The following is a 9,913-nucleotide window of genomic DNA, read 5'->3' on the forward strand; positions in this document are numbered from 1 at the left end:
AGCGCCGCTAGGCCGTTCGAAAACTTATTTGTAAGGAAAAAACAGTACGTCTCAACATACAGAGAAATCTTGAAATTATGGCTGCTGAATTTTCGAGCGGCCACACTAGATCTCTGTTACACATGAGAATTAAATGCTACTTAGCCGGGTGTGTTAGTGGTCACGTGTAACATTGCAGGTTCTCTGAAATACCTTCCAAGGTGGGCACATGTCAACTTGGCGAATGACTGCTTTGTGTTGTCATGAGCACCTCAGCCAAATAATGGACTGCTACACGAGGCACAGAGGCCACAATCACGAGCGGAAGTTCGCGAACCGTTCCGTCGCCTTTTTCATGCTTGCATCCTCCGCTGTCGCACGCACCTGCGTATACCAGTTGACAGTTGGTCATTGGTGAGATATTTTCAGAAGTTAGCAGCTACTATAGCTGCGGGCAAACTCCATCTTATTTTTTTTTTGTAATTTCCCTCGTCAATTCAGGAGCCCTAATGCACAGTAGCTGTTCTGAAGGGAAACTGAAAGACCGTTTATCGGCGATGCATCTCTGAAAGTAGGTTTATAGAAATTTATTCCATACATAACAAACAAGTGCTTTGTATGCACGCAAAGCACTATATCCGAAAAACAGGCGCCGATAAAGAGAGCTCCGCGGAACTCCATTTAGTATGAATGCCATTTGAAGGTGTCATTCGACTAAAATGGCATTCTCAACGTGACCGTATAGCAATGGAAGGTGCCACTTCTGGCAACGTCGGGGAGACTCTTGATGAGGTGAGGAAAATATATTGTCCCGTAGTGGTGATTGCTGTACGGCGAACAGGAAAACAGCCAGAACGTCTTCGAAACGAAACTCTTTATTCGGGCTGACTTGCGCCCGCAAAGAACTGAATCACTCGGCGGCGGCGTAGCAACAAGCGTGCTCGGCGGTCGTCGAACAGAATGACCGCCGCTGTCGGCCGGGCTCTTTTTAAAGCTTATAGCGAATATTCGAGATAAAGCTTAGGAAGTTACTAGAACCTTCTGGCGCAAACTACAATCGGCTCCGTCCGGATGCGATCAATCGAGATAAATCTAGGCGCGTCTTGCGTCACAAACGAAGCGATAAAGCGGCGCGTCGGTAGCCTTGAAGCATGTACAAACAAATACTACAAACGAACGTTACAAAGATTCTCGGCATTACTCCCCTCTCAAAGAAGCATCGACTCGATGATTTAGAACAAAAACGGCTATAAACAATCAAAAACGGATTGTGCAAAAATAAACACCGAATGTGGAAACACGGCGCCCTCTAGCGTGCATCATAGGGCTTTAGGCGTACAACATAAACTACTTCTGCTCGTAAGCGGCGTCGCTGGGATGCAGTCATTTGGTCAGGAACGACTTCGTAGTCCAATTCACCCAGCCGACGAAGAACCTTGTACGGGCCGAAATAGCGGCGCAAAAGCTTTTCACTCAATCCTCGGCGGCGAATGGGCGTCCAAATCCACACTCGGTCTCCTGGCTTGAACTCCGCGTTGCGTTTTCGTAGGTTGTAGCGTCTGGCGTCGGTCCGCTGCTTGCCTTCGATCCTTAATCGGGCAAGTCTTCGGGCTTCTGCACGTTGAAGGTAGGCGGCGACGTCGACGTTATCTTCCTCGGTAACGTTCAGCAGCATGGCGTCCAGCGTGGTCGTGGCCTTCCTGTCATGGACTAGTCTAAAAGGAGTCATCTGGGTGGTCCCCTGCACTGCGGTGTTGTAGGCGAAGACTACGTAAGGCAAGATGACGTCCCAGGTCTTGTGTTCGGCATCGACATACATGGCGAGCATACCGGCGATGGTTTTGTTGAGGCGCTCGGTAAGTCCGTTGGTCTGCGGGTGGTATGCAGTTGTTCTCCGGTGGCTGGTTTGGCAGTAATCGAGAATGGCTTGCGTCAGTTCCGCCGTGAATGCTGTTCCTCTGTCAGTGATGAGCACATCGGGGCGCCATGTCGCAGAAGAATGTTCTCCACGAAAACTTTGGCGACTTCTGCTGCTGTTCCGTTCGGTAGGGCTTTTGCCACGGCGTAGCAGGTCAGGTAGTCGGTCGCTATAAAGATCCACTTATTTCCAGATGTTGATTTCGGGAAAGGGCCAAGCAAGTCCATGCCGATCTGCTGAAAGGGCCTTGAGATGGGTTCAATGGGGTTCAGAAATCCTGCTGGTGGGGTTGGAGGGGTCTTTCGTTGCTGACAATCTCGGCAGGTTTTTACATAATGTGCGACATCGGCAGACAGTCAGGGCCAGTAATACTTGTCTTGAATGTGGCGAAGGGTGCGAGAAAACCCGAGATGTCCAGCTGTCGGTTCGTCGTGTGAGGCCTGAAGAACTTCTCCACGCTGACTTAAAGGTACAACAAGGAGGTAGGTTGTCTTGTTCGCTGCAAAGTTCTGCTTCACGAGGACAACGTTCTTTAAACAGAACGAAGACAATCCTCGCTTGAAAAAGGCGGGAGGTGAAGAAACCTTGCCTTCCAAGTATTCGATGAGGCATTTTAGGTCGGCTTCCGAGCGTTGCTGTTGTGCAAAAGAGCTGGAGCTGTTTGGTCCCAGGAAGGCGTCCTCATCGTCGTCCGGTGGCGGTTCATCTACAGGGGCTCATGACAGGCAGTCGGCGTCAGAGTGCTTGCGTCCGGACTTGTAAACGACGGTTACATCAAACTCTTGGAGCCGCAGGCTCCATCGAGCGAGGCGGCCGGAGAGGTCCTTCAAACTGGCGAGCCAACACTGTGCGTGGTGATCGCTGACCACCTGGAACGGTCGTCCGTACAGGTAGGGGCGGAATTTCGACGTATCCCAGATCATGGCAAGGCACTCCTTCTCAGTTGTCGAATAATTACCTTCGGCTTTGGACAGTGAACGGCTAGCGTACGCGATGACCTTCTCCACTCCGTCAATTTTCTGAACGAGGACAGCGCCTAGGCCCACACTACTTGCGTTGGTATGAATTTCAGTCTCGGCGTTTTCATCAAAGTGCGCGAGGATCGGTGGGGACTGTAAACGGCGCTGAAGTTCCTTGAAGGCGGCGCTTCCCATTTGAATGGCACATCTGTATTTGTCAGGTGGGTCAGTGGCTCGGCAAAGCGCGAAGAGTTCTTGACGAAACGTCGGTAATTCGCGCACAGTCAGAGGAATCTTCGCACAGCTCTCTTATCGGCCGGTGGGGGAAACATTGCAATAGCAGCTGTTTTCTGCGGGTCTGGGCTAACAATGTGGCCCAGAAACAGCAGCTCTTCATAGGCAAAGTGGCACTTCTCTTTCAAGGCTAGCCCGGACGATTTAAATGCGCCTAGTACTGTTCGAAGCCTTTTTAGGTGTTCCTCAAAGTTCGAAGCGAAGACAATGACGTCACCTAAATATACCAGACAAATCTGCCACTTCAGGCCTGCGAGCACTGTATCCATTACTCGATGAAATGTGGCTGGTGCGGAACAGAGACCAAATGGCATCACCTTGAACTCGAAGAGGCCATCTGGAGTGATGAATGCGGTCTTCTCGCGATCTCTTTGATCGACCTCAATTTGCCAGTAGCCGCTTTTGAGGTCCATCGATGAGAAATACTTGGCGTTGCAGAGCCGGTCCAGTGTGTCGTCGATGCTGAGAGAGAGGGTAGACGTCCTTCTTTGTAATGTTGTTCAAGTGCCGGTAATCAACGCAGAATCGAAGTGCACCGTCTTTCTTTCTCACTAGAACAACAGGCGCAGCCCAGGGGCTCTTGGAAGGATGAATAACGTCGTCGCGCAGCATTTCTTCCACTTGGTCCCTGATGGCTTGTCGTTCTCGCGGCTACACTCGGTAGGGATTCTGGCGGAGAGGTCGGGCGTGATGGTCGGTTATAATGCGATGCTTGGTGATCGTCGTTTGTCGGACCTTCGGCGATGACGAGAAGCGCTCGCTGTAGCTTCGAAGGAGATTGCGGATCTGGTCGTGTCTGTTCCGGGGCAGGGCTGGGCTTATGTCGGAAGTGGGCGAATTCTCTTGGTCAGGCGAATCTTCTACGGGTGGGTCGGAGAGCGCGAAGAAGTCTCGTACGTCGGATATTTCGTCGAGGAATGCAATCGTCGTTCCTCTGTTAACGTGCCGGTATTCTTCGCTGAAGTTAGTCAGCAGTACTTCGGCTTGTCCTTTGTGGAAATGTGCGATGCCTCTTGCGATGCCGATTCCTCGGTCGAGAAGCAACTCCATGTTCCCTTCGATAATGGCTTCAGTGTCACTCGCTTCCGTGACGCCTACGGTGACAATGACGCTTGAGCGGGGTGGGACGCTCACTTGTTCCTCCAGGACACTAAGCGCAACGTTATGTTCCGGAGTTCTCGTCGACGGGATGGCCTCGTCCTTGGAAAGCGTGATCATCTTGGATCGCAGGTCGATGATCGCTTGATGCTCATTAAGGAAATCCATGCCCAAGATCACTTCGCGATAACATTGCCGTAGCACTACGAAGGTCGCGGGATAGCTATGTCCCTTGAGAGCCACTCGCGCTGTGCATCGTTCTGATGCACTGTTACTGTCTCACAGTTTGGGGAACGACTACCCAGCACAACATATCCAAACTAATAACAGTACAAAAGCGGGCAATTAGACTCATAGCAAACGTATCGAGGCAGACCCACACACATCCATACCTCATTAAATTTGGCATTCTAAAGTTCACTTCTTTGTTTCCTTTCAGATTGCTATCAATGTACAAAACTGCGGTTTTTACTAACAATGAAACCACTCTCTCACTTCTAAAAATGTCTCGCTATTCAACCGTCTACGATACCCGCTCTCATTTTCCTTGGTCACTGCCTCTTTGTCGGACCAAATACGGTATGCAATCTTTATCTTTTATTCTGTCGAAATACCTAAACATTTTAGAAAATAACAGCATATCGCTAAAATGCATCACGGTAAAGAGCCTAAAAACCATTTTGTATCTTTTTGAAGACGTTTAATTACAACTTGTTCCGAACTGTGATTAAAGCTGTAACACGTGTGAATTCTGCTGTTGTACACATGTGGTTGATGTGATGCTTTTGGTTTTTTGAGTATTTATGACGCTTTTTGTTGTGATTGTGATACTAATGTTTAAGTGCCACTGTAGATATTATATTCATGTTGATACTTTATTTATTGTTTTCTAGTGCCTCACCTGTAGCTGTCTTGTAAACTAACAACTGAGGCAATACGTTGCCTCAGCAGTGTGGGCGCAGGGTGCCTCTCAAGCTGCATTCGAGCAGCTTTTTTCCCTGCGTCCTCTCTCTCCCAGTAATACTTGTACTTGTACCACTGTAACACTTGTAATACTGTAGTACTGTAAGTAATACTTGTACCACTGAGAGCGAGAAATAAACTTCAACTTCAACAACTTCAACTTCATGGCGTAATGAGGTGGCCCCCTGCGGTGCGAATTTTTGGGCCGTCCCAAGCGGTCGTTACTTTCCTCAGTTGCGCAGCGAATGATCCGCTCATCACCGAATAATCGGCTCCTGTGTCGACAAGAGCGGTGACTTTGTGGCTGTCGATAACCACTTCTAAGTCGGATGTCCTGGCTCTGGAGTTACTCGTCGTCCTCGGCGTCGGGTTACGGCTTCGTCGGGTATGTGAATCGTGGCTGGGGTGTGTGGGCGGAGTTTTTCTTGATGGCGGCGTAGTTTTGAAGGCCGTTTGCGTCGTGGTCGAGGTTGTATGCGTCGTCGGTGTAGTAGGTACGGCGTCTTCATACGGCGTGGTCGCTGGAGGATCTTCGTCGTTTCCTCGGCAAGGAACCTGACCTCCACAGGTTGCTTTGTTTAGTTTCCCCTACGGGGGGCTAGGGGACCTGCCTCGGACAGCGGCGGCGTAGTTGCGGCTTGGTGATGCAAATCGTGCGGTGAACGGCGACGGGGAGCGGAAAGGCGACGGGGAGCGGGAAAGACGGCTTGAAGACACGTAATCCCCTCTACGCACGTAGTTGTCAATTTTCCGTGGTCGCTGGCCGGGGAGCGGTCGTGGGGCGTTGATGGCAAAACCTCGCAGGCCGATGCGCCTGTAAGGGCAGTGGCGAAATATGTGCCCGGCGTGGCCACAATGGAAACATAGTGGGCGGTTGTCGGGCCTCCTCCACTCGTCGGATTTCCTCAAATTGTTGCGTCGCTCGTAATGTGGGCGGGCGGGAGCTAGGGGTCGTCGTTCTTGTGGGAGTGGTGCTGTCGAAGAGGGCAAGAGAGGTCTCGTCGGGGCGCAGGACTGCGTAGTGCGGCGGCATAGGTGATGGCTTCAGCTGCCGTTGGTGTCGTTGGTGACGGGGAGCCAATTGCATGATGTACTTCTTCACGGATGACGTCCTTGAGCGACGCCACCAGTGTCTCCTGCGTCGGCTGTGTTGGGGATGGCAGCAGTCGGCGAAGTTCTTCGCGAACAATTTCGCGTATTATATCTCGAAGGTTATCCCCGCTGGTAGGGGTATCTTCTGGCAGGCTTGCCGAAAGCACGACAGCAACGGTTGGTTGTATTGACGGGTCTGGGCTTCCAGGGACTTTTCGATGGTTGAAGCTTCAGCTACAAATTCGGCGACGGTTTGTGGAGGATTGTGGATCAGGCCGGCGAAACGTTGCTCTTCATGCAACGCATCAGGAAGAACAGTTTCTTTTCTTCAGTCATGTCGGGGTTGTCGCGCCTGAAAATGCGTTTCACGTCTTCCACATACGCAGTCACGGTCTCGTTTGGGCGTTGAATTCTTGACTGCAGCAAGATCTCCGCTTTTTCCTTACGTACGATGCTAGTGAAGGTAGCCAGTAGCTGCTTCTTGAAGGTCACCCAAGTCGTGAGGGAAGATTCGTGGTTTTCAAACCATGTTCTGGAAGGGCCGTCCAATGCAAAATAAACGTTCCGAAGCTTAGCGCTGTCGTCCCAAGTGTTCAGCGCTGCCACACGGTCGTATAAGTCCAGCCAGTCTTCTACATCCTCGTGTGGTTCTTCACGGAAAGACGGAGGATCACGGGGCTGGCGAAGCACGACGGGCGTTGGCTGTGCACCAGGTTCCATCGTGAGGGGCATAGCTGGATAGCAGGTCAGCACCTCCACCAGATGTCACGTAGTGGTGACTGCAGTACGGCGAACAGGAAAACAGCGAGAACGTCTTCGAAACGAAACTCTTTATCCGGGCTGACTTGCGCCCGCAAAGAACTTAATAACTCGGCGGCGGCGTGGAAAGAGATGTTTATTTTTTCCGAAAGCAACAAAAATACAAAACAAAGCGGTTGAACTCAAAGGCCTGATCATTCAAGCAGATGCGCAGTGCCCCTGCACTGAGCACGTCAGTAGGGCAGTAATGAGGCCGACACTCGACCGCCGCGCAAGACGATAGAATATGTCGACCATTTGCGCAAAAACTCAGCCTCGCTCATGGGCAGTGCGTCCACGCATTCTTGCTCAAAGAGGCGCGTGCGGAGGCGCTGCAACATTGGAAACATGGTGCTTTGCGGACACCCATTTAACGAAGCCACTCCACGCTGCCGCCACAAAACGAACATGCCAACACACAATAGCATATTAAGGCGGAAGCCTTTAATGTCTCATCGTTGTAAGCAGCAGTTGTCGACAGAAAATGTCACGCTTTTCAATTGGCGGAAACGGTCGTGACGTCACAGTGCGCGAATTTCAAACGGGGCCAATTGTACTTTGGCTAGTAACCATGCAACCAATTGAAGGGATCGTATAGTGATGCTCCAATTAAGTGGGACTGAGCTTAGTTAATTGCTTAATAACCCAATTAGCCTAATTAGATTTACTAGTCAGGCCATATAAATAAATAAAACCGATTAAGAAATTGGTCCAGCTCAGGAATCGAACCCCGGTCCTCGGCGTGAGAGACGAGCATGCTATCCACTCCGCCATGCCAGCTCGATGGTTTGGAATGAACAAAGGCGCGTCTAGTGAATACGGTGTCTTCACTCACTCTCATCCTCCTCCATTCCCTTCCCGCGAGGTTTAGGTGTCCACCGACAAATGAGAGACAGATACATTTCCTTTCCTCAAAAACCAATTTACTGACGAGCGAGGCGTAGAACCGAATGGGCGATGGCGTTCGATGGACTCCTTGGCAGCGTTGCAAGACGCTGTCGCGTTCCACTCTTAGGGGCATCAGTGACCGCACTTTAGGTCAAAAAAAAGTTACTGCGTAATTTCCTTTCCTCAAATACAATTTTCATTTTCTTCATTACGGCTCCTCTTTATCTATCTTCTTTCACTCCCACTTCCTCCCTTCCTCTACGGTGCGGTTCAGGTGTCCACCGAGATGACAGAGAATTACTGCGCCATTTCCTTTCCTCAAAAAGCGTTGCGTTCAAAGGGAGAGAGAGAGAGAAACAACTTTATTGCCATAGATTGGCGGGATTTAGGGCAGGTGGGCTTGGTGTGGCCCCCAGGTGGGGGAGACTTCCTGGGCCCACGAAATGAGTGTCAGCTGGATGCTCTTGTCTGGCCTTCTGAGGAGTTGGTTCCATCCGTCTTCGGAGGGAGCTGGCAGTAAGGTTCGAGGGGGCGGATTTCCCGCGCAACCCCAGAGGATGTGAGCCTGGGTGGCGATTTCTCCCTGGTAACAATTTTGGCAGACGGGGTCGTATTCCCCGTCTGTGATGAGTGGAAGTCTAGAATGGCTAAGGATAGAGTGTGTCTGCAACCTGCGTAGCAAGGTGGCTTGCGCTCGATTCAAGTCGGGGTGTGGAGGCGGGAACTGGCGTCTCATCTCTCTGTAGAGGTTTGTAATTTCGGCAAAGGTCTGGGGAGCCTCGGCAAGAGCGTCTGGGTCCGTGGGGCCGGCCGCCCGGTTGGTTAGTCCTCGGGCTAGTCGGTCGACCCCTTCGTTTCCAGAGTTTCCCGCGTGGGCGGGTACCCAGACCAGGTTGATCTTATGGTCGGGAGTGCAGCCGCGAAGGATGCGTGCAGCGGGGTGGCAGATAAAACCAGCCGAGTAATTTTGTATTGCTCTTTTGGAGTCGCTGAGGACTGTGCGCGTACGTGGGTCAGCGATGGCCAGCGCGATGGCGGTTTCTTCTGCCGCTGTCGGAGAGTGAGCTACTACTGTGGCGGCGGTGACGAGAGTACACTGTGGCGTGGTTGCACAAGCCACGTATGTGTTTGCACTTTGCCGTGCAGCATCTACGTATATTGGGTGTTCGTCGGCAAGGTATGTGGCATCTAGTGCTTGGGCTTTCAGCTGACGGCGCGTGTCATGGCGGCCAGGTAGCATGTTTTTGGGGATTGGTTTTATAACTAGGCGGCTATAGACCCCTATCAGAATGGGCGTCGTGGGGTGGACGTCGCCTATGGGGTTGATGTTGAGACGGTCAAGTATGAGCCGCCCGTGTTTAGTGCGGGAGAGGCGGTGGATTTGGGCGGTCTTGTGTGCCTCTATGAGTTCTGTGAGCGTGTTGTAGATGCCGAGTTGGAGGAGGTGCTGTGTGCTGGCGTACTGAGGTAGCCCCAGTGCCGCTTTGTACGCTGGACGTATAATGCTGTTCACAGCTTCCTCGTCCTTCCGGCGGAGGTGATAGTAGGGGTAGGAGTAGACTATCCTGCTAATGAGGAAAGCTTGAGTGAGCCGACAGAGGTCATCCTCCTTCATACCTCTGCGGCGGGTGCTGATGCGGCGGATAAGGCCGTTGATCTGATTGGCTGTGGTGCGGAGGCGCTGAATGGCCTCCGAGTTTTGCGTGTTGTTCTGTATTAACATACCCAGAACGCGGATGGTGCGGACCGGAGGTATGGGATGTGTGTCGACTTGAAGCACAATAGGTTCTTGCGGGTCGGGGACGGGCAGGCGAGCTCGTCTGTCCCTGATGACTAGTAATTCGGACTTCGTGGAGGAGCATGTGAGCCCGTTCGCCTGTACAAAGGAGTGTACTTTATCGATTGCGGTTTGGAGGGAGTTCTG

General features: G+C 51.7%; 1 pseudogene; it reads right to left on the minus strand.

Moving 5' to 3' along the window:
* Positions 1-6,155: 6,155 nt before the first annotated feature.
* LOC149326936 (uncharacterized) lies at positions 6,156-7,023 on the minus strand (annotated as a pseudogene).
* Positions 7,024-9,913: the final 2,890 nt, after the last annotated feature.

This window comes from Amblyomma mixtum, chromosome 10, assembly GCF_055824585.1.
Source record: "Amblyomma mixtum isolate Tamu chromosome 10, ASM5582458v1, whole genome shotgun sequence".
In the NCBI taxonomy this organism is placed as follows: domain Eukaryota; kingdom Metazoa; phylum Arthropoda; class Arachnida; order Ixodida; family Ixodidae; genus Amblyomma; species Amblyomma mixtum.